This window comes from Arvicola amphibius, chromosome 5, assembly GCF_903992535.2.
Source record: "Arvicola amphibius chromosome 5, mArvAmp1.2, whole genome shotgun sequence".
NCBI classification, from domain to species: domain Eukaryota; kingdom Metazoa; phylum Chordata; class Mammalia; order Rodentia; family Cricetidae; genus Arvicola; species Arvicola amphibius.
Genome location: NC_052051.1, coordinates 71288875 through 71312857, shown reverse-complemented (window position 1 = coordinate 71312857; position 23983 = coordinate 71288875). Strand labels below are relative to the sequence as shown.

The following is a 23983-nucleotide window of genomic DNA, read 5'->3' as shown; positions in this document are numbered from 1 at the left end:
GACTTAAAGCCCCATGATCAGGGCACCGCAGGCTAATTGTGAAAGATAGTTGTTTCTCACAGGAAGCTGCACGGTCAAGGCCCTGGCAGGTGAGGAACCTGTTCTCTGCTTTCAATGTGGCATTTTGAATGTTGCATCATCTGGAGGGGAAGGACAGTGTGTCTTCCCTCATGTGGCAAGAAAAGCCTAAGAGGAGAGGGAACTCATTCCTGAAAACTGGCTTTATAGTGACATTAATTTGATGAAAGAGGGGTGGGCTTGTGACCCACACACCTCTGTAAGGCCTTGCTTTCCACACACACAGTTCACTGAAAATTAATCTTTCAAGATAATTTCGGAGGGAATAGAAGTATTCACATAACAGCACAGGGTATCTAGCATCCAGTAGAGAGACCTTTCTGAAGGGAAGCACCGGAGACTCATCTCAACAGGGGTAGAGATGCTGGGCAGTGAGTGAGTGGGATGACAGGAACTCTGGAAGTTGCCTACATGTGTACACAGATTTGTGTAGCAGCCCCCAGCTTGCAGGTACAAATCCACATGCCTGCGGGTACAAATCCACATGCCTACGAGCCCTGGCTGGGAACCCAGGTAGGATTGGTGAGCACTTGAACCCAGTGTTAAGGGGAACAGCTCCCTAGTGCAGGTGTTGTTGCCAAAGCTCGAGTGTGGGCGCAGGGTCAGGTGAAAGTCCTAGGTTCCTCGGTCTTAGCAACTCATCCAGATGGGATGGTTCCAAAACACTATGCAGGCCGGATGGACGAAAGCTGAACTTCGTGGATTGATGAACTTTGTTCTCCTAGTGGGGCTCTCCCACCCTGGCAGTGACTCTGGGTCCTTTCTCCCATGCCTGGAAGATGACAGACCTGAGTCCAGGTAGGCTGGCTATGAGAGAGAAGTTCTTGCTTACCTTGAGAACTTAGGGTTCCCAGGGCAGTGACTGCTGGGGCCTAGACAGCCTTAATGAGAACAATGAGAATCAGCCAGGAAAACCCAGAGCTCAGCTGGAGACAGTCCAGAGTTGAATTAATTGAATTTATGACATTTAATCCCCCCCCCCCCACCACATTATGAAACAGGTCTTTCTCGGCATGTTTTCTAAACAAGAGGCCAATGCTCTGAGGCCGGGTCACTTCCCTTCAGGCACGGGACAGGGTCTGCAGAGCTGGATAGGAACTCAGGGCTGCTAAGGCTGCCCTATATGCTTCTTCCTCCATGAGTAGGTTATAGAAGTCTCAGGGGAGCAGGGTGGAGTGCTCACAATTACCCAACATGGAAGGTTAAGGCAAGAGGATCACAGTGTGTTTAAGGCCACCCTGCTCCATATGCTTTCAGTCCCCCCTCTCCCAGGACTGCATAGCCAAGACACTGTCTCAGAAACAACAAAAACCACAAATCAAAAGTGGGGCTGAGGAGGTGGTGGCTCAGTGGGTGAGGTGCCTGCTGTGTACACATGAGGACCAGAGTTTGGATTCCAAGGAGCCACATAAAAAGCTGGGGACAGCCACAAGTGCCAGTAGCCCCAGTGATGGGAGTAAGGTGGGAATAGGATTGTTGGGGCTGCTTGGCCAGCCAGTCTAGCTGGGTTCAGTACGAGATCCTGTCTCAAAGGAATGAGACAGAGTCACGGTGCAGGACACCTGATACCTTCCTCTAGGCTCTGTGTGCCTATCAGAACACCTGGGCATATACCACACACACACACACACACACACACACACACACACACACACACACACACACACCTATCCCCACAAAACCCAACAAAACAAACCAGGAGCTATGAAAGTCGTGTGTAACACGATGAAGGACATCTGGCATTCCTTCTGAGGAATTCTGACCTTCCCTCCCATGTGTCCTCCTTGTGCTCTGGACTCATAGGTGACACAGCAGGCCATGAGGATGGTAAGCCGGGCAAATGCTTGGTTCTGACAGCTCAGCAGCAGCCAATGCATTCATGATGGGTATAACCTTCCTCTCTGGATCCCCTGATAGCCTGGACCTGTCCTCCTCAGACTGCTGCCGGAGGCAGACACAGTTCAGCTTCATTCACACCCACCAGCGTAGCCCCATTTCCTGCAGACTGGAAAAGACATATAGGCTCACATCTCAAGTACCGATTTATCTATGCCTGAGGCTGTTGTGGAAAGTCCAAGCATTTAATGGATGACTGGGAACCAAAGCCATCAAGGAAGGTTGGCCATTGTGCTAGTCTCATGGCACAGGTCCCTTCAACTCCAAAACCCAAAGAAGAATCCACAGCACAGGAAGGCCATAAAATCAGTGTACAGTTCTAGACAGAGTGCATGGTTTGGGGATCTTTTGCATATATGGTGGCTATAGCCCAAACCAGGCACATTACATACTTCAAAGCAATTTAATCAGAGCCTTCTGTATCTACTGGTACTTCCTGGGTATCACACATTGTTTTAAGCTTTTTAAATGGGTCGTTGAACCTCATCCTCAGATCTGGTAAGACAGAGAGACTGGTTTTATAGGTTGCCCAAAGCTGAGACAATGAGTAGTAAGTTAATACCACCGCAGTACTATTAATACCACCACAGTACTATTAATACCACCGCAGTACTATTAATACCACCACAGTACTATTAATACCACCACAGTACTGCTGCCAGTAGACAGTGTGGACTCGGGGCTGGCTCCAGAGCCTGTGTGTGTGGTGTCAGCAGGAAACTGCCAGACTTAAGTCGGTCTGTGCGTGAGTCCATGTGTGTGCATGCCTTGATGCGTGCCCAGGTGTGTACAGATGCACATGCCAGAGATGAAGCTCAGGTGTCAACGCTCAGGTGCCATGTACCTTTTAAAATTTAATTTTATTAAAATATTTTTAATGCATATTCTGCTTGCATATATGTGTTTACTCCCCTGGAACTGAAGTTACAAACATACAAACAGTTATCAGCTGCCATGGGGGTGCTGGGAATCAAACCTAGGTCCTGGGAAATCGAACCTAGGTCCTCTGGGAGAGCAGCCAGTACTCTTTGCTACCAAGTCATCTTTCTGGCACCTTTACCCTTTATTATTTTTTAAAATTACAACACTGTTTGGCCTATTAGCTCAGGATTCTTATTAATTCTTACATCTTAAATTTCTATTTATCTATGTATCACAATGAGGCTGTTGTCTACCTGTAGGTTTTGGGTGTTTGTCTCCTTCAGCAGTTACATGGTGTCTCGTTGACTCTGCCTATTCTCTCTATATATCTCTGTTCAGATTTCCCACCTTGTTATATTCTGCCCTGCCATAGACCCAAAGCAGCTTCTTTATTAACCAGTGTTATTCAGAGCATACATAGGGGGAATCCCACATCATCTCCTCTTTTCTGTCTAATTAAAAAGGAAGGTTTTAACTTTAACATAATAAAATTACATATAACAAAACAGATATCAAGCAAGAATTATAATTACAATATTTAGTCCATATACATTTGACAAATTAAGGACAATACTCTATAATCTATTCTATTTTTTAAGTCTAAAGTTTTATTCCTAATTTATCTTTTATCATAACTAAGGAAATTTGTTGCAGTTTATAATAAAATCGTCCTACACTAGCCCAGAATGGAGTGTAATAAAGGTTTATTTATTTAGGGGTAGACTCACAGAAAAAGCAGTGATCAGCAGTCTTCTGCATGAGCAGGGAACTGGAACTGAATCCAGCAGTCAAAAGACCTGTGAATGCTTTATGTCTGCATTTATAGTACCAGAAACTACACCCAAAGTAGGTCAGTATCTTAAAGGCCATTGGCTGAAGTTCTCACAGCACCACCCCCTTTTGTCTAAGCCTAACACAAAACTACATACAATAAGAACAAATATCAAACATATATAAATATTAGAATTGTAACCAGCATGCACAACATCAAGCAAGAAACATATTCAATAGCTATCCTATCCTAAGGAGTCTAAATCTTGTATTAGAAATGGCTTGGCTAAGTCATGACAGGAAAGTAATTATGACTATCTAGTCTTCAACCCCGTTGAAGACCTGAGAAGGAAGATAATATTACTTGAATAGATAGGAAGTGTAATCAGGCAACTTCCAAAATGTGTAAAAAATGACAGAGACAACTCACTACCTGGGAAATCACCCAAAGTCTCATTTGCAATGTTGGAGCTACCAACATTGGCTAAGGCCTAGAGTAACTGACAGACCATTTTCAGTGGCAGGAAAATTTTAAAAACTGTTTTACCCTGCTTATCCTGCCTGGACACTGTGTATTTTGTCAGTGGTTGAGGCAGGGGCAGTTCTTTCCCCAAAGGCCAGTTTTGACAAGCTCCAACATTTTCTAAGGAATAGATTGGTGCTGCCAGGAGCAATCATGTCTCATGTCAACAAAATCCTAAATTATTTAAATGCCATATTCTACAGTTCTTTGAAGTGGTTGAAGATTACCTATTTATGTAGATATAATCTCTATGTATCTAAAGAACCTGATTAACTTTAAGTATGACAAACATGGATGACTATTGACCAGTAATACTAAATACTTGTATAGATTAAAGACTAGGACTTCATATTAGAATGAATATTAAACCATCTTCAAATGACAGTACAGCAAATGAGGACAATAACCTCAAAATGTGAACAATGTATAAGTATCTTGATCAGAGGTAGAAATGTATAATGCAATATAATAAATATATTCTAGACTTCCTGCCGCTACCGGTGTGGACGGTGGGTGGCGGCAGGCCGGCTCCTCGGCGTTCCCCTCCCCTCTTCCCTCCCTCCGTATCCCTCCCTCAGCGGCCACGAGTCGCCGGGACTCCCGAGCCAGCCTCGGTCTGAGTGCGGGGCGCTGCGGCGGGCTGAGGAGAAGGACACCCGCGGTCCGCGCTTGGCGTCATCCCGCTCGCCAACGCCATGGCCATGAGGCAAACGCTGCTCACCTGCTCCAGACACACGCGGCTGGCCCGTGGTGGACTTGGCCTTCAGCGGCATCACGCCTTACGGCTACTTTCTGATCAGCGCCTGCAAAGATGGCAAACCTATGCTCTGCCAGGGAGATACAGGAGACTGGATTGGAACATTTTTGGGTCATAAAGGTGCTGTTTGGGGTGCAACATTGAATAAAGATGCCACCAAAGCTGCCACAGCAGCTGCAGATTTCACGGCCAAAGTGTGGGATGCTGTCACAGGAGATGAATTGATGACCCTGGCTCATAAGCACATTGTCAAGACTGTGGATTTCACACAGGATAGCAACTACCTGTTAACAGGGGGCAGGATAAACTGCTGCGCATATATGACTTGAACAAACCTGAGGCAGAACCTAAGGAAATTAGTGGTCACACTTCCGGTATTAAAAAGGCTCTGTGGTGCAGCGAGGATAAACAGATTCTTTCAGCTGATGATAAAACTGTTGGGATCATGCTGCAATGACTGAAGTGAAATCTGTGAATTTTAACATGTCTGTTAGCAGCATGGAATATATCCCTGAGGGAGAGGTCCTGGTTCTCACTTACGGGCGGACTATTGCTTTTCATAGTGCAGTAAGTCTGGAGCCAATTAAATCCTTTGAAGCTCCTGCAACCATCAATTCCGTGTTGCTTCATCCTGAGAAGGAATTTCTTGTTGCAGGTGGAGAGGACTTTAAACTGTATAAGTATGACTACAATAGTGGAGAAGAATTAGAATCCTACAAAGGTCACTTTGGTCCCATTCACTGTGTGAGGTTTAGTCCTGATGGCGAACTCTATGCCAGTGGTTCTGAAGATGGCACATTGAGACTGTGGCAAACTGTAGTAGGAAAGACCTATGGCCTTTGGAAATGCGTGCTTCCTGAGGAGGACAGCAGGGAACTGGCAAAGCCAAAGTTTTCAAGAAACAGCGGAAGAGGAGCTGGAAGAAATTGCTTCGGAGAATTCAGATTCCATCTATTATTCAACTCCTGAAGTTAAGGCCTGAGCATCAGCTGTGTGCCATAGGTGCCATATAGTTTATGGACTAAACAAGCAGAGAAAAGCATCAGCCTTCAGAGTGACTCTCTGCCTGTGGCAAGGAAGGCAGAAAATATTGGGGAGTATGAATTAGCTCCAGTGCACAAACAACTACTCGGTGTTCCTGTGAGTGAAAGTAGCTGCGTGTACGAGGTGCAGGCAGGAGGGTTATGCTCATGTAGTGCCACAGCCTGCTGTCTTGAATGAGCAAGCCAACGTACAATTTACGTTTTACACTTACATTTCTTGTAGCTGTTTATGTTATGGAGAAGAAAAATATATTGGCCTATTTTTGTGACTTTTCCCTTAAAGCAGAATGTCTTTTTTCTCTTAGTTGGGAAGAAGAGGAGTTACACGATAAAGTAACTGGTTTGGTCTCTTTCATTGTACACTGACTGCTTCTGAACATCTAATATTTTTTAGTTATCTAAATAAAATGCCTCTAAAACAAAAAAAATATATTCTAAAACTGGACCAATATACAAATTATCTTAAACAGAGGTAGAAACATGCATGCATACAATATTACAAAACAACTTTGCATAAGTGTACAAACATTGTAAACAAAAATAGGAGCATATTCAATATAACAAAATTTGAATTTGTACCAATATACAAGACTCTATACCAACATAAATCTATAAATGATCTATAAATAATAGTCTATAAATGATCTATAAATAATAGATCACAAGTATTTACTCTATTACTCACTATTATTTTTAGTGTTAGTAAGCTCAGACTAATCTACCTATTATCCCATCCAATGTCCCTTTTTTTTTCAAAGAAGATCCCTGAGCCTACATAATTTCCACCCCAACTTCCAACCTATACCAGATATAATAAACCCCTAATTGATGTCCTTAACCATGAGGACAAACTTTGTTGGGAAAGGGGACATTGTTTTCCAGATTACTTCCAGCTGTCATGGAGTGATGTTCTTCCTATGGGATCCTATAAAACTAAGTTTCAATTACTGTCTGGTATAATTGCAAATAGGGTTTTTCTGAACTTCTTACTTGGAGTTCTGGCCAGAATGTTGTAAGAAGGTACACCATTTCAGCTAACCAAGTTGGAACCATCTTAAGCAACTGGTACCTAAAACTGGTCTTAAAGTAGTACTATCAGGATTATGACATCATATCAACCAAGTGGAGTCATTGTTGTGGGACCCCATCTTCTTCCTGGAAACTTCCAAGATTACTGCAAGAAATTTTTTTTTTTAATTTTTTTTTTTTGGTTTTTCGAGACAGGGTTTCCCTGTAGTTTCTAGAGCCTGTCCTGGATCTAGCTCTTGTAGACCAGGCTGGCCTCAAACTCAGAGATCCGCCTGCCTCTGCCTCCCAAGTGCTGGGATTAAAGGCGTGCGCCACCACCGCCCAGCATACTGCAGGAAAATTTATTGTTCATTTTGGAAAACTTAAACATTATTCATATAGACATATATTCAATGAAAGGTATGATAGAGACAGAAGTAGGTATGGAGAAAAATAATTTTTTTTCTGAATTCTTTATTCTTTCGGTCTGATACCAGATGGCTCCTGACATGAGACAGAAACTCTGAATTTTTCTTTTAACAATGTTTTTGCATTTAGAGAAGGATAGACATTGTCCAACTCCAAAGCCAGCTTTGATTTTTAAGTGAGTCATAACTAATATTATACTGTAAGATATAATGATCAGATAATGAAATTTTACCCTGCAGATGACCTGTCCTCATATGTCAGATTTCTCTTTGCTTGGTGATCCTTTCTGGATAGTTATCTTTTCTTCTTTAGGCATCTAAATGTCCAAGGTCTCTTGACTTTTTGAAGATGAATATTTTCCTGCAAAGTCAAGAACAGAACCCTGCTCCAACACTTATGAGGCTTTCTTATCATCTGCATGATTGTCTCCTCTGTGGATGAGCTGTCGTTTCTCTGTCTCAAGAGGTTTTTCTTTTCCAGACCGAATTTTTACTAATTTTGATAGTACCCATAGCTTTTCTTCTCCTATGGAAACAGGAGAGAAACCCCTTACCCAATGTAGTGCATCTCCTGGTTTCCATTCTGAGGTCAATGCATTCTTGAATACATCAGCTGATTTAATTCTGAAGTTTTTTCTATTATCCAATGTCTGTGAGTTGCTGTTGTTCCTTTCTCATTAGCATTAAGAAAATTCAAGGTTAATAAAGCATTATGCAATCATTTCTGGGGGTATACATCATCCCGTTCTGTTTGTTTAACATATCCTTTATAGTTTGATTTGATCTTTCTATAACTGCCTGACCTGTAGGATTGTTTGGTATACCTGTAGTATGCTTTATATTATAATAAGAAAAAAAATTATTTCATTTTCTTAGAGTCATATGCTGGACCATTGTCTGTCTTTATTTGTACAGGTTTCCCATGATGGCCATAACTTCTAGTAAATGTACTGAATCAGCCTTTTCTGAACTCAAAACAATTGCCCACTGAAAACCTGAAAAGGTGTCAATGGTGTGGCAAATTTAATTTTTCAAATTCTATGAAGTGGAAAATATCCATCTGACAGATTTTATTCCTTTGAGTGCCCCTTGTGTTACTTCTGTAGGTAGTGGTGTTTGATTATATAAAGAACAAGTAGGACATTTCCATATAATTTCCTTAACTTGTTGCCATGTAATAGAAAACTCTTGTTTTTAGACAAGATCTCCTGAGTAAATTGGAAGCATGGGGACCTTGGGAGAGGGTTGAAGGAGAGGGGAAAGGCAGGGAGGGGAGCAGAGAAAAATGTAGAGCTCAATAAAAATCAATAAAAAAATAATTAAAAAGAGAAAACTCTTTTTTTTTGTAACCAAGTTGGGAACTTTTATTTATACAAAGGCCAGAGAGGGTGTGGGCAGAGGGGACTGGAAAACAGCAATGCCAGAAACAAGGGAGATGGTGTTTAAATACTCAGATGGGAGTCAGAAAGGCAATAGTGGGGCTGACCTAAGGATTGCCAACTCAGGGTCCTCACCCTCAGCAGACACCCAATAAAAATGAGTCCAGAAAGTGAGAATGGGATGAGGACCATCAGAGGCCTACCTGCCACGAGGGACCCAGGATGCTAATAGACTCTGTCCTGGCTGGTTGCTCATGGCCCCTTGAGGGACCCAGGCTCTGTGAGACGAGCAGCAGTGTAGGCTGAAGCCCCCAGGCAGGCGGCAGGCTCACAGAAACCAGGCAGCCCCACTGGGCCTGGCGGTCCAGGTCAACCAGCCTCTCCTGGAGCCCTTGAGGATCCTCGGTCTCCATCCTTGCCATTGATTGCCTGACCAGGCCGGCCAAGAAGATCTGGGATCCCTGGGGGCCCCGGCATCCAAGGGTGCCCACATCCCATTTCTCCTTGGTCACCTTTCTCTCCACACTTTCCCTTGGGCCCAGTGTTGCCAATCTGACCCACTGCTCCCACGATGCCAGGAATGCTTCAGGGACCAGGATGCCCATGGGGTCTCTGTTTGCCTGGATATCCAGGGGGCCCAGGAGGTCCTGGAGGATCCACCATTCCGGTTGCACCCAGGGCTTCCGGCTTGGCACTCCCAGCCACCTCTGCCAATTGCTCTTGAATCACCTTCAGTACCACGTCCACGATATGCTGGTCACTGGCAACTCTGCCCACTACTCCTTGCCTCCCAGGTTGTCCTGGCACACCCCGATCTCCCACCGGTCCTCAGGGTCTAGGAAGCCCGGGATAGCCCTACACTCCTGGGGTGCCTGCATCCTCTCTGGGGCCAGGGTATCCTGGTTATTCACGAACTCCTTGCTGTCCCTTGTGTCCCTGCTCTCCCGACTGGCCTCTCCCGACTGGCCCTTCTCCCCTTTCTCACCTGGGAGGCCGGCCACCCCCCAGATCACCCACTCCACCTCGGGGCCCTGTCTTCCCTGGGGAACCCTTATCTCCTTTGATGCCTGGCAAGCCTTGGGGTTCTGGAATTCCTGGGGGGGCTGCTTTCCCTTGGGGCCCTGTTGTCCTTGAGGGCCTGGCTGCCCTACCGGTCCCCTTTCACCCTGATCACCCTTCTGTCCCATATGCCCTGTGGACCGATTTCCCCTCAAGACCCTGACTCCCCTTCTTTCCCAGGACTGGAGATTCCAGGGAAACCCTGCTGGCCTGGTTCACCCTTGTCTCCAGGACCTCCTTTTGTCCCAGGCTGACCCAGCACACCCGCTAGGCCCTGGTGGCCTGGGCTTTCTGGCCGCCCCACCTTCATTCCAGGTATGCCTGAGTCCCGTCCTTGCTGTCAATGCCTGGAGAACCCGTTGTTCCCTTTGGGCCTGTTATCCCCTGGGGTCCTCGGGCATCATGGCTGCCCACATCCCCCTTCTCACCAGTTCGGCCTGGTGGCCCCCTTGGAGCTTCTTCACCCAGTGGCCCAGCAGCTCCGATGGAGCCCACCATGCCTTTATATCCACAAGGACCCATCTCTCCCTTAGGTCCTGCCATGCCTGGGTAGCGCCTGATGCCCTGGGGACCCAGTGGTCCAGGGATGCCTTGATCTCCAGAGGCACCCATATCTCCCTTGGGGCCCTAAGAGCAAGGAAGAGCTGTCAGACTGGCAGGCAAATGCAAGACAAGCAGAGCAGACACCAGCAACCTTTCCCAGCATAGACAGCCAGGCGTGACAATTCAAAAACTCTTTTTTAAAAACCTTTGCTATTGACATGATGTTTTTTATAAAATTCTGAGGCCTTCAGCACATTTCCAATCAATAATTGATCAATTTCTGCATTACCTTTTGCTAGAGGACCTGGCAGACCCCTATAGGATTGGCTGTTTTGTATATGGGACAAAGCCTATTCCTGATTATATCTTGAACCTGAATAAATATTGAAGTCAATTCTGTATCATCTGGTATAAATTCAGCAGTTTCAATATGCAAAACAACTTTCTGCATATTGCCTATCAGTAACTATATTGAGAGGTTCTTTAATATCCCTTAGTACCACAAGAATAGCATATAATTTGACTTTTGGACAGAAATATAAGGGCTTTGTTCCACTTTAATTAAATCTTCTGCCTTTTCTGATTTATTTGCATCAGTATAGAATATATGGGCTTCAGTTATTGGTGTGTCATATACAATGTGGGAAGCTATCCAAGTAACTCTCTTTATAAGGTTAATTTTATGACTTTTTAAACTCTATTTTTTAAATATTTGTTTATTATGTATACAATATTCTGTCTGTGTGTGTGACCACAGCCAGAAGAGGGCACCAGACCTCATTATAGATGGTTGTGAGCCACCATGTGGTTGCTGGGAATTGAACTCAGGACCTTTGGAAGAGCAGGCAATGCTCTTAACCTCTGAGCTATCTCTCCAGCCCCATAAGATTTTTTTTAAATGTATAGTGTTTTGCCTGCATGTATGCCTGACGGCCAGAAGAGGGCACCAGATCTCATTACAGGTGGTTGTGAGTCACCGTGTGGCTGCTGGGAATTGAACTCAGGACCTCTGGAAGAGCAGCCAGTGCTCTTAACCACTGAGCCATCTCTCCAGCTAATTTTATGACTTTGAGGATAATTGTTATTAACCTCTCCTAAAAAATTAGCACTAGTTCTTTACGAGGGTTAATTGTCTTCCCATAATTTTTAAATTTCATCCGTAGTGAAAGGCACTATAATCTCTGCTGGGTCTATTCCTGCTAATTGATGAAGTCTCAATTTTCCTTTTATAATTAATTCAGAGACCTTTTCCATGTAAGTTTTTAATTTTTTACTCAGTTTATATGGTAAAAAGACCCATTCTAAGATAATATCTTCCCTCTGCAGTAAGGGAAATTTATTTGAGGGTAGTATGACTAGAATGCAGTTAAGATTTGATCATATGTGCCTCCTGCAATTTCTCTTCAATCAAAGTCAATTGTTTCTCAGCTACAGCTATTAATTCCCTGGGATTATTTAAGTCTTTGTCATCACCTAAGGTTTTGTTTAAATGAATTATTAGATCAGGCATTATTCCAGAAGTGGGTCATAGATTGGAAATGTCTCCTAGCAACCTTTAAAAGTCATTAAGAGTATGCAATTGATCTCTTCTAGTTTGCATTTTTTGTGTTCTAATTTTCTGTAAACCTATTTTATAACCTAGGTAATTGATAGAATCTCATCTTTGTATTTTTTTTCAGGAGCAATTTGTAATCCCCATTTAGGTAAAGCTTTATTTGTTCAAACATTCTTCTAAGGTATCTACATTTGAGTCAGATAGCAAAATATCATCAATGTAATGGTAAACTATAGATTTAGGAAATTGTTTGCATATTATTTCCAATGGCTGACTTACAAAATATTGGCAAAGGGTGGGGCTATTTAGCATTCCCTTTGGGAGGACCCTCCATTGATATCTCTTATAGATTGAGAATTATTATAAGTAGATACTGTGAAAGCAATTTTTTTCTGTCTTTTTCTTGTAAAGGTATAGTGAAGAAACAGTCTTTTAAATCAATAACTATAAGAGGCCATCCTTTAGGTAATAGGGAAGGCAAAGGAATTCCAGATTGTAGATGGCCCATTGGTTGAATTACTTTCTCCACACTCTTAGATTTGTCACCATTCTCCAGTTTCCAGATTTCTTTTTTTCTCCTTTTTTTGTTTATTATATTTTATTTCTATTTGTTTTATATTTAAAAATTTCCATCTCCTCCCCTCCTCCTCCCCCTCCCTCCCCTCCTCCTCCCCCTTCCCTCCCCTCCCCTCCACCCATACCTCCCCTCCCTCCCTCTCAAGGCCAAGGAGCCATCAGGGTTCCCTACTCTACGCTAAGACCAGGGTCCTCCCAACTCCCCCCAGGTCCAGGAAGGTGATCGACCAAGCTGAGATGGCTCCCACAGAGCCCGTCCATGCAGAAGAATCAGAGCCCAGCGCCATTGTCCTTTGCTTCTCAGTCAGCCCCCGCTGTTGGCCACATTCAGAGAGACGGGTTTGGTCACATGATCCATCAGTCCCATTCCAACTGGAGTTGGTGATCTCCCATTAGTTCTGTCCCACCGTCTCCATGAGTGAACGCAACCCTCACGTTCCTGACTTTCTCCCTCATGTTCTCTCTCCTTCTGCTCCTCATCAGGACCTTGGGAGCTCAGTCCAGTGCTCCAATGTGGGGCTCAGCCATTTTCCCCATCTATCGCCAGATGGAGGTTCCCTCACGGTCCTGACTTTCTTTCTCATGTTCTCTCTCCTTCTGCTCCTCATCAGGACCTTGGGAGCTCAGTCCGGTGCTCCAATGTGGGGCTCTGTCATTTTCTTCATCTATCGTCAGGTGGAGGTTCTATGGTGATATGCAAGAAATTCATCAGTATGGCTATAGGAACTGGCCTTTTCAGGCTCCCTCTCCTCAGCTGCCCAAGGAACTAACTGGGGGCGTCTCCCTGGAAACCTGGGAACCCCTCTAGGGTCAAGTCTCTTGACAACCCTCAGGTGGCTCCTTAAGATATATGCTTCCCTGCTCCCATATCCACCCTTCCTGTATCCCAAGCATCCCATTCCTCCAAGCTCCCCCCATTCTCCCCTTCACACTTTTCTCTCCCCATCTTCCCTTGGCCCAGTCTCGCCCAACCTTCAAGTTCCCAATTTTGCCTGGCGATCGTGTTTACTTCCAATATCCAGGAGGATTACTATATCTTTTTTTGGGAGTTCACCTTCTTATTATCTTCTCAAGGATTCCAAATTTATAGGCTCGATGTCCTTTAATTATGGCTAGAAACCGATTATGAGTGAGTACATCCCATGTTCATCTTTTTGGGTCTGGGTTACCTCACTCAGAATAGTGTTTTCTATTTCCATCCATTTGCCTGCAAAATTCAAGATGTCATTGTTTTTTACCGCTGAGTAGTATTCTAGCATGTATATATTCCACAGTTTCTTCATCCATTCTTCCACTGAAGGGCATCTAGGTTGTTTCCAGGATCTGGCTATTACACATAATGCTGCTATGAACATAGATGAGCATATGCTTTTGTAGTATGATTAGGCATCTCTTGGGTAGATTCCCAATAGTGGAATTGCTGGGTCCTGGGGTAGGTTGATCCCGAATTTCCTGAGAAACCGCCACACTGCTTTCCAAAGTGGTTGCACAAGTGTGCATTCCCACCAGCAATGGATGAGTGTACCCCCTACCCCACAACCTCTCCAGCAAAGGTTATTATTGGTGTTTTGGATTTTAGCCAATCTGACAGGTGTAAGATGATATCTCAAAGTTGTTTTGATTTGCATTTCCCTGATAGCTAGGGAGGTTGAGCATGACCTTAAGTGTCTTTTGGCCATTTGAACTTCTTCTGTTGAGAATTCTCTGTTCAGTTCAGCGCCCCATTTTTTAATTGGGTTAATTAGCATTTTACCGTCTAGTCTCTTGAGTTCCTTATATATTTTAGAGATCAGACCTTTGTCAGTTGCAGGGTTGGTGAAGATCTTTTCCCAGTCAGTAGGCTGCCTTTGTGTCTTAGTGACAATGTTCTTTGCTTTACAGAAGCTGCTCAACTTCAGGAGGTCCCATTTATTCAATGTTGCCCTTAAAGTCTGTGCAGCTGGGGTTATGCGTAGGAAACGGTTCCCTGTGCCCATTTGTTGTAGAGTACTTCCCACTTTCTCCTCTATCAAGCTCAATGTGTTCAGATTAATATTGAGGTCTTTAATCCATTTGGACTTGAGTTTTGTGCATGGTGATAGATATGGATCTACTTTCATTCTTCTACAGGTTGACATCCAGTTATGCCAGCACCATTTGTTGAAGATGCCCTCTTTCTTCCATTGTGTACTTTTGGCTCCTTTATCAAAAATCAGGTGTTCGTAGGTTTGTGGTTTAAGATCCGGGTCTTCTATACGATTCCATTGGTCAACTTCTCTGTTTTTATGCCAATACCAAGCTGTTTTCAATACTGTAGCTCTGTAATAGAGTTTGAAGTCAGGGATGGTAATGCCTCCAGAAGTACCTTTATTGTATAAGATTTTTTTGGCTATCCTGGGTTTCTTGTTTTTCCATATAAAGTTGATTATTGTCCTCTCAATCTCTGTGAAGAATTTTAATGGGACCTTGATTGGGATTGCATTGAATCTATAGATTGCTTTTGGTAGAATTGCCATTTTTACTATGTTGATCCTCCCAATCCACGAGCAGGGGAGATCCTTCCATTTTCTGGTATCCTCTTCAATTTCTTTCTTCAAGGACTTAAAGTTCTTGTCAAATAAATCCTTCACTTCCTTGGTTAGAGATACTCCCAGATATCTTATGCTATTTGTGGCTATTGTGAAAGGTGATACTTCTCTGATTTCCCTCTCTGCTTCCTTATCCTTTGTGTATAGGAGGGCGACTGATTTTTTTGGAGTTGATCTTGTAACCTGCCATGTTACTGAAGGAGTTTATCAGCTGTAGGAGTTCTTTGGTGGAGTTTTTGGGGTCGCTTATGTATACTATCATATCATCTGCAAATAATGAAAGTTTAACTTCTTCCTTTCCAAATCGAATCCCCTTGATTCCCTTATGTTGTCTTATTGCTATTTCTAGAACTTCAAGCACTATATTGAAGAGATAAGGAGAGAGTGGACAGCCTTGTCGTGTTCCTGAATTTAGTGGGATAGCCTTGAGTTTCTCTCCGTTTAATTTGATGTTAGCTGTCAGCTTGCTGTAAATAGCTTTTATTATATTTAGGAATGACCCTTGTATCCCTAATCTCTCCAAGACCTTTATCATAAAAGGGTGCTGAATTTTGTCAAATGCTTTTTCAGCATCTAATGAGATGACCATATGGTTTTTTTTCCTTCAGTTTATTTATATGATGGGTTACATTGATAGATTTTCATATGTTGAACCAGCCCTGCATCTCTGGGATGAAGCCTACTTGATCATAATGGATAATTTTTCTAATGTGTTCTTGGATTCGGTTTGCCAGTATTTTATTGAGAATTTTTGCGTCAATGTTCATGAGTGAGATTGGCCTATAATTCTCTTTCTTGGTTGAGTCTTTGTGTGGTTTAGGTATCAGGGTAACTGTAGCTTCATAGAAGGAATTTGGCAGTGACTCTTGTGTTTCTATATTATGAAATACCTTAAGGAGTATAGGTATTAGGTCTTCTTGGAAGTTCTGGTAGAATTCTGCATTGAAACCATCTGGTCCTGGGCTCTTTTTGGTAGGGAGGTTTCTGATAACAGTTTCTAATTCTTCGCGACTAACAGGACGATTTAGAGCATTTACCTGGTCCTGGTTTAACTTTGGTATATGGTATTTATCTAAAAAACTGTCCATTTCTTTTACATTTTCCAATTTTGTGGCATACAGGCTTTTGTAGTAAGATCTAATGATTCTCTGAATTTCCTCTGTGTCTGTGGTTATGTCCCCCTTTTCATTTTTGATCTTATTAATTTGTGTGTTCTCCCTCTGCCGTTTGATTAGTTTGGCTAAGGGTTTGTCAATCTTGTTGATTTTCTCCAAGAACCAGCTTCTTGTTTCATTGATTCTTTGGATTGTTTTCTGTGTTTCTATTTTGTTGATTTCTGCCCTCAGTTTGATTATTTCCAGTCTTCTACTTCTCCTAGGTGAGTCTGCTTCTTTTTTTTCCAGAGCTTTCAGGTGTGCTGTTAAGTCACCAATGAGTGCTTTCTCCGTTTTCTTTAAGTGGGCACTTAGTGCTATGAACTTTCCTCTTAGCACTGCTTTCATTGTGTCCCATAGGTTTGAGTATGTTCTGTCTTTGTTTTCATTAAATTCAAGAAAGACTTTAATTTCTTTCTTTATTTCTTCCTTGACCCAGGTGTGGATCAGTAGTTGACTGTTCAGTTTCCATGAGTTTGTGGGCTTTCTGGGGGTAGCATTGTTGTTGAATTCTAATTTTAATCCATGGTGATCTGATAAGACACAGGTTACTAATATTTTTTTGTAACTGTGGAAGTTTGCTTTGTTACCAAGTATATGGTCAATTTTCGAAAAGGTTCCATGAGCCGCAGAGAAGAAGGTATATTCTTTCCTATTTGGGTGGAATGTTCTATAGATGTCTGTTAAGTCCATTTGGTTCATTACCTCCATTAAGTCTTTCAATTCTCTGTTAGGTTTCTGTCTGATTGACCTGTCCATTGGTGAGAGAGGAGTGTTGAAGTCTCCAACTATTAGTGTGTGTGGTTTGATGGCTGCCTTGAGTTCTAGAAGTGTTTCTTTTACATAAGTGGGAGCTTTTATATTAGGGGCATAGATATTCAGGATTGAGACTTCATTCTGATGGATTTTTCCTGTTATGAGTATAAAGTGTCCCTTTCCATCTCTTCTGATTGATTTTAGTTTGAAGTCAACTTTGTTGGAAATTAGTATGGCCACACCCGCTTGTTTCTTAGGGCCATTTGCTTGATAAACCTTTTCCCAACCCTTTACTCTGAGTAGGTGTCTGTCTTTGTGGTTGAGGTGTGTTTCTTGTAAACAGCAAAATGTTGGATCCTGTTTTCGTATCCAGTCTCTTAGCCTGTGCCTTTTTATAGGTGAATTGAGTCCATTGATATTAAGTGATATTAATGACCAGTGGTTGTTAACTTCGGTCATTTTTTGTAGTAGAGTTTGTGTGTTTCCCTTCTTCTAGTTGTGCTGGTGAAGGGTCGCTAGATGCCTGAGTTATTGTGGGCGTTGTTGGACTCCTTGGTTTGTGATTTTCCTTCTATTACTTTCTGCAAGGCTGGATTTGTGGCTACGTATTGTTTAAATCTGTTTTTGTCCTGGAATATCTTGTTTTCTCCATCAATGGTGAATGCAAGCTTTGCTGGGTATAGTAGTCTAGGCTTGCATCCATGTTCCCTTAGTGTCTGTAGCACATCTATCCAAGCTCTTCTGGCTTTCATGGTTTCCATTGAGAAATTAGGTGTAATTCTGATAGGTTTCCCTTTATATGTTACTTGACCTTTTTCCTTTGCAGCTCTTAATATCTGTTCTTTATTCTGTATGTTTTGTGTTTTGATTATTATATGGTGTGGGGATGCTTTCTTTTGATCCAGTCTATTTGGTGTTCTGTAGGCTTCTTGTACCTTCATAGGAACATCCTTCTTTAGGTTGGGGAACTTTTCTTCTATAATTTTGTTGAATATGTTTTCTGGGTCTTTGAGTTGTAATTCTTCTCTTTCTTCTACCCCAATTATTCTTAGGTTTGGTCTTTTCATGGTGTCCCAGATTTCCTGAATGTTTTGTGTTAAGAATTTGTTAGATTTGTTTAGTTCTTTAATCTGTGAATTTATTTACTCTATAGTATCTTCAGAGTCCGAGATTCTTTCTTCCATCTCTTGTATTCGGTTGGAAATACTTGTCTCTAAAGTTTCTGTTCGTTTACTCAGAGTTTCCATTTCCAGTCGTACCTCAGATTGTGTTTTCTTCAATACCTCCATTTCATTTATCAGGTCTTGTACTGTTTCCCTTACCTGTTTGATTGCTTTTTCTTGTTTTTCTTGTTTTTCTTGGGTATCTTTGAGAGATTTATTTATTTCGTCTACCTTTTTGTTTGTCGTCTCCATTTCTTTATGGCAGTTTTTTACCTCCTGTTTAAGGTCCTCTATTATTTTCATAAAGTACTGTTTAAGGTCGGTTTCTTCTATATCTTCTGGGGTAGGGTGTTCAATTCTTGTTGTTTCGGGATGTCTGGCTTGTGGTGATGTCATGTTGCCTTTCATGTTGTTGGAGGAGCTCCTGCATTGGCGCCTGCCCATCTCTTCCTTCAAAAGGAGCCCGGAGGCGCTTGGTGTCCTAGACCAATCTTTGCTGTGACTGAAACTGGTTGGATCTCCCCAGTGTCAGAGGAGGACCTATTCCTTGCGTCACAATCTGAAGAAGCCCGCACTCCCTTGCAGGAATCCTCAGACCTGCCTGGAGGCCAAAGTCTGACCCCTTTGGGTGGATGGCCTTAGAACAGGAGCAGGACACCTGAGATCACTAGGGAAAGCTTGGGAGAGACAGGGCCGGGAGAAACAGAGACAAGCCTGCAGAGGGAGCTGGGGGGAGGGGGTCTGTGCTCTCTTCCAGGGCAGGTTGCCCCAGGGTCCGCATTCACTCACCAGTTCAGATGGAATGTCAGTGCACAGGATCAGGGATTCCAGGCAGCCCAGGGTCGCCACCCAGACAAAAGGGCCAAGGTGGGGGCAGGGCGGGATGGAATATCACACAGCGAACCTGGCAGCACAATCTGAAGGAGCCCGCACCCCTCCGCAGGAGTCCTCAGACCTGCCTGGAGGCCAGAGTCTGACCCCTTTGGGTGGATGGCCTTAGAACAGGAGCAGGACACCTGAGAACACTAGGGAAAGCTTGGGAGAGACAGGGACGGGAAAAACAGAGACAAGCCTGCCCAGATTTCTTTTTAACAACAAGTACAAGAGCATTCCAAGGGCTACTTGATTCTTCAATCTGGCGAGCATCTAGCTCCTCCTGTACCAGCTGTTCTAAAGCCTGCAGCTTCCCTTTGTTAAAGGCCATTGTTTCACCCATATTGGTTCCTTTGAAGAGGAGCATTGGCACCTCTGAAGGTTTGCAGTTATAACTATAATTATAGCTATCTATTCTTTTCTTTAAAAAAATTTTTTTACTCAATTCTTTTTTTAAATATTTATTTATTATGTATACAACATTCTGTCTGTGTGTATGCCTGCAGGCCAGAAGAGGGCACCAGACCTCATTACAGATGGTTGTGAGCCACCATGTGGTTGCCGGGAATTGAACTCAGGACCTTTGGAAGAGCAGGCAATGCTCTTAACCGCTGAGCCATTTCTCCAGCCCTAGCTATGTATTCTTCAACTCCATCAAAGAACACAGAAGAATATATTATATTACCTAAGTAAATAGGAAGTACATTGTAAGCAACTTCCAAAGTTTTAGAATTGACAAAAAAATCTCACTGGTTGAACAGTCACTCAAAGTTGTTCTATAACTTTGGGGCATCCATCTTCAGCCTACAGGCTCATAGTATCCAGCAGACTTTCTATGAAACAGGAAATTTGAAGATCTGTTCTGCCTATATTGGCAGTTTGTCAGCCACTTTCTTCTGTGTTCCTCAGAATGTCTGGCAGTTTCTTTGGTGGAGAAAGAACCCTGAAGTACTGTGTCACCTTCTTTTGGCATGTTCAGCAGTTATTTTTCTGTGGGTCCTGCATGTCCAGTTCATATAGCATACCATCAAGAAGTCCAGGCAAGAGCAGTTTCTTGCCCAAATGGCTAGCCTTGTCCCATTGAAGGCAAATTCCATAATGAGTTTCTTCAATGCTCATCAACCACTCTGAAGTAACTGGTGCTGCCAGAAGTAGACATGTCTCACTGTCGAGAAAAGTCTAAGTTCTTAAGACATTTTAAATGCCATATTCTGTACATCTTTGAAAGATTTGAAGAATACCTATTCATCTGAAATATATCTCTGTACATCTAGAAAACCTAACTAATTTGACTACAGTTTGATTATTATAGATGAGTATCTATTAATCTTTCTTTCTTAACTATACATTACATTTTAAATGAGCTTCACAAACATATAATACCTTAAACAAGAACAGAAATACATATATACACAATATAACAAAATCAACTTAAATATGTATCAATAGACCAAGATCCATACCAATGCAAAGTATTCATTTCAATATCATATCTTCCTTTAAATGAAACCAAACATTTATAATCTACCATTTTGAGAATTTGGGTGTTGTTTTTTTCAAACTTCTTCCTGCTGTCTATTGGGCAAAGTACTTTTAGGGTTTACAGAGACCTTTCAGTGGTCTTGTTCTATCAAACTACATTAATCTGAAAAGAAATCCACAGTTTCTCATCTTCTGTGGGAACAAAATCAGAACCTCTTTTCCAAAGTAACATATCCTTAAATTCAAATTTTGAAGTCAAGATACCTTTAAAATATATTTTTTGGTTTATCTTAGCAGCCCCCAGAATCAAATGTCTCTCTACAGTCAAAAAATTCAAAGAAAACACAATAATATACATAACCCAGACTCTGTGTATTTTCCATATTTATGTGGCTTGTTTTCTTTTACTCTGTTACTTTTTAGTATTTATTTTATTATCTTTACTTCTTTAATCTATGACTGTCTGTACTTCCTTTTCTGTCTATATTCTTTTTCCTCTTTCTCCCAAGCCCTATGTATACTTTTTAAATACACTATGACCCATTCAGAGACTTATGTCTGTCTAAATCTGTCCTTTCTGATCAGAAGTGCTTCTTAAAATTGTAAGCAGTGTGGCTAGGATTGTTGGAGAGCTGCTTGTTTGTTTCCGGCTGCTCAGCCCCAAAATAACCACACAGAAACTATATTAATTAAATCACTGCTTGGTTTATTAGCTCTAGCTTCTTATGGGCTGGCTTTTATATCTTAATTTAACCCATTTCTATTATTTTATTTTTTACCATGAGGCTTGTGGCCTACCTGCAAGGTTCCAGCTGGGGGCTTGCATCTTTCTCCTCTGGCGGCTCCATGGCATCTTGCTAACTCCACCTTTTTTTCTCCCAGCTTTCAGTTTAGTTTTCCCTGCCTAGCTCTATTCTACCTTATCACAGGCTAAAGAAGTTTCTTTATTCATTAACCAATAAAAGCAACACATACACAGAAATACTTCCCACACGATAGGACTAACTAAGGCTGCTTTGCTTTTTGACCTTGCCCAGTCCAACATAGCAGAGGTACATTCACTGCCAGCTCTGTGAGCCATGCTCACTGCCCCAGCTCCAGGGATGCAGCAAGTCTATGTCACCATTAAGCAACTAGTAACATGCTGTTCACAAGCCCCATTTAAGTGCAGGACCTCCCAAAAGAGCCAGAGTTCATGCTGCCAGCATGAACCAGGAAGCCTTCCCTTAAAAAAGTCATGGAGTTTTTGCCTCTAAAGCTGAGTCATGAGATCTTTTAAAGGAGCTATGCCTCTGTTTGCTACTAGCAAACAGAGCTTATCTGAAAATATGCTGCTACCAAGAAGCTGTGATTAGTTCTGTTCTTTTGTGTCTAGAATTCCTTCCCAAGCTCTCTCAGGTTTAATGTGGCTGTAGTTGACCTATATTGACATGCCTTTTGTAGACAGAGACTGCTGGTTGGTTTCTTGGCTACTCAGACCTGAATAATCACACAACAACTATATTAATTACAACACTACTTGATCTGTTTGTTCAGGCTTCTTATTAACTAACTCTTCAATCTTAAATTAACCCATTTCTATTAATCTGTGAATCACCTACCAGTAATGTTGCAGTAATCTCCTTTGGCAGTTAGATGGCGTTTCCCCCACCTTTTTAAATTTTTCTTTTGGAGACAGGATCTCTCATTGACCTGGGTCTCTGGATTAGGTAGAAGAGCTGCCTACCAGCTCCAGGATTGGAGATTGCAAAGGTAGGCAACAAAACTGCCTTTTCAACCAAGGGCTCTGGGGACTGGACTCAACTTTCCATGTTTGTGCAGTAAATGCTTTACAAACTGAGCTATCCCCAAAGCTCCTCAAAAGAATGTAAGAGAGTTTAATTAAGGAACTGTGCTATAACTGAATCTTTGTTTCTTTCTAGACTCATTTGCTGAAATGCAACCCTTTGTTAAGAGGTGGAGACTTGGGGATGGGATTAAGTCATGAAAGTGGGCTCTTTTAATAGGGTTAGTGCCCTTATATGAGATCTTAGGGCTGGCATAATGACTCTGGGTAGCAGTTTTTGCCACACAGCTGGATGACCCAAGTTTGATCCTTGGAACCCATTAAGGAAGAGAACTGATTTCCAAAAGTTGTCTTTTGACCACTACATGTTCCCTATGGCAATGCACACCAATGTTCCTATTCTCTCTCATCCTTCTCATAAATAAATAACAAAAACAAAAACAGAAAAGCAACCTCAAAGAACTCCCTCACCTCTTTCTCACGTGAGGACACAATGAAAAGAGCCAGTCAGCAGTCCCTCATGAAATAGGTAATGTGCCATGATCTTGACCATGGACTTCCCTGTCTCCACAAGTGTAAATGTGTGTTGTGTAGGAGATACTCCAAGTGCTGTGCTTTGTTATAACCCAGTGAACAAGGACACAGTGTTTAGAAAGGTGTGCGCTGCTTGTGGGAAACCCCACTAGCTCCTGCAAACCCAAGGCCTCTCAGGTTTGAAGGGGAGACATGGCAACAGAGAGGACTGTGTGCACGGGGCCCATGGCAGAAGGTGTGGCCCTTATCTAGGGCCACAGGCAGTCCTATCACAGTAACCACCGGGGTGGGAGAAGAATGGAGTGGGGATGTTTCAGTGGAAATACTGACAGTTTCCGGAGTTGCCTGGATTCCTCCCCCCACAACTTTCCCTTGTCCCCAAGTGAGGACAGGGCTGACAGTATTCTGCTGTTACACACCTGTGCACCCCATGACATGAGATCATGTGATTGCTTCTTGGTGACAAGACAGAATGGAAGAGGCTGTTTCTCCAAAGAAGATGTCTGGCAGATGAAAGGGTTGTGGTAGAAGTAACTCCCTTGTTCAAGGCAGGTGTAGACAAGAGTCAACTGTGGGCAGAGGAGTAGAAAACCTCAAAGTAGACTCAGGACACCCTGTAATGATCTGTCCTGTCCCTTTAAGAGACAAGCCATGCCCACTCCCTCCCCATCTGCCAAGGCAAGTTGATCTTCAGCTTCTAGCCTGAGTTGCTTCCTTTTCTGTCTCTCCCCTAAGAGGCAGCTTCTGCTTTGCTCCATTCTCTCCCCACTTCTCCCCTTCCCCCTTCTGTCTCTCCTCCCCTCTCCCTTTCAGCTCTTTCCCCTTTCTCCTCCATAACCCACTAAATAAATATCCAGCCCCACTCTGCTAGGTGTGCCTATCCATGTCTCTGTCTCTCACCCACTGCCTGGCTCCCTGCCTGGTGGGAGCCACCTTCGGAGACCTGCGGTGTGGTCTCATGGTGTGCCCATCTATCTGTCTCTCCTTGTGGAACTGACTGTCCCATCAAGGTCTCTCACCCACCATGGGGCTTCCTGCCTGGGACTCGTGGCCCACTGCAGCCATTCGGGGAACTGTGCCATACAGGCCTGGGACTGGCTGCTCTCAGGACCTGCCCTGGCTTGGGGACCG

The 23983-nt window shown here is 43.0% G+C and overlaps 2 pseudogenes; one reads left to right on the top strand and one right to left on the bottom strand.

Annotated features, from left to right (window-relative positions):
• Nucleotides 1-4884: 4884 nt before the first annotated feature.
• On the top strand, nucleotides 4885-6417 carry LOC119815748 (annotated as a pseudogene).
• Nucleotides 6418-8837: 2420 nt separating this feature from the next.
• On the bottom strand, nucleotides 8838-23610 carry LOC119815263 (annotated as a pseudogene).
• Nucleotides 23611-23983: the final 373 nt, after the last annotated feature.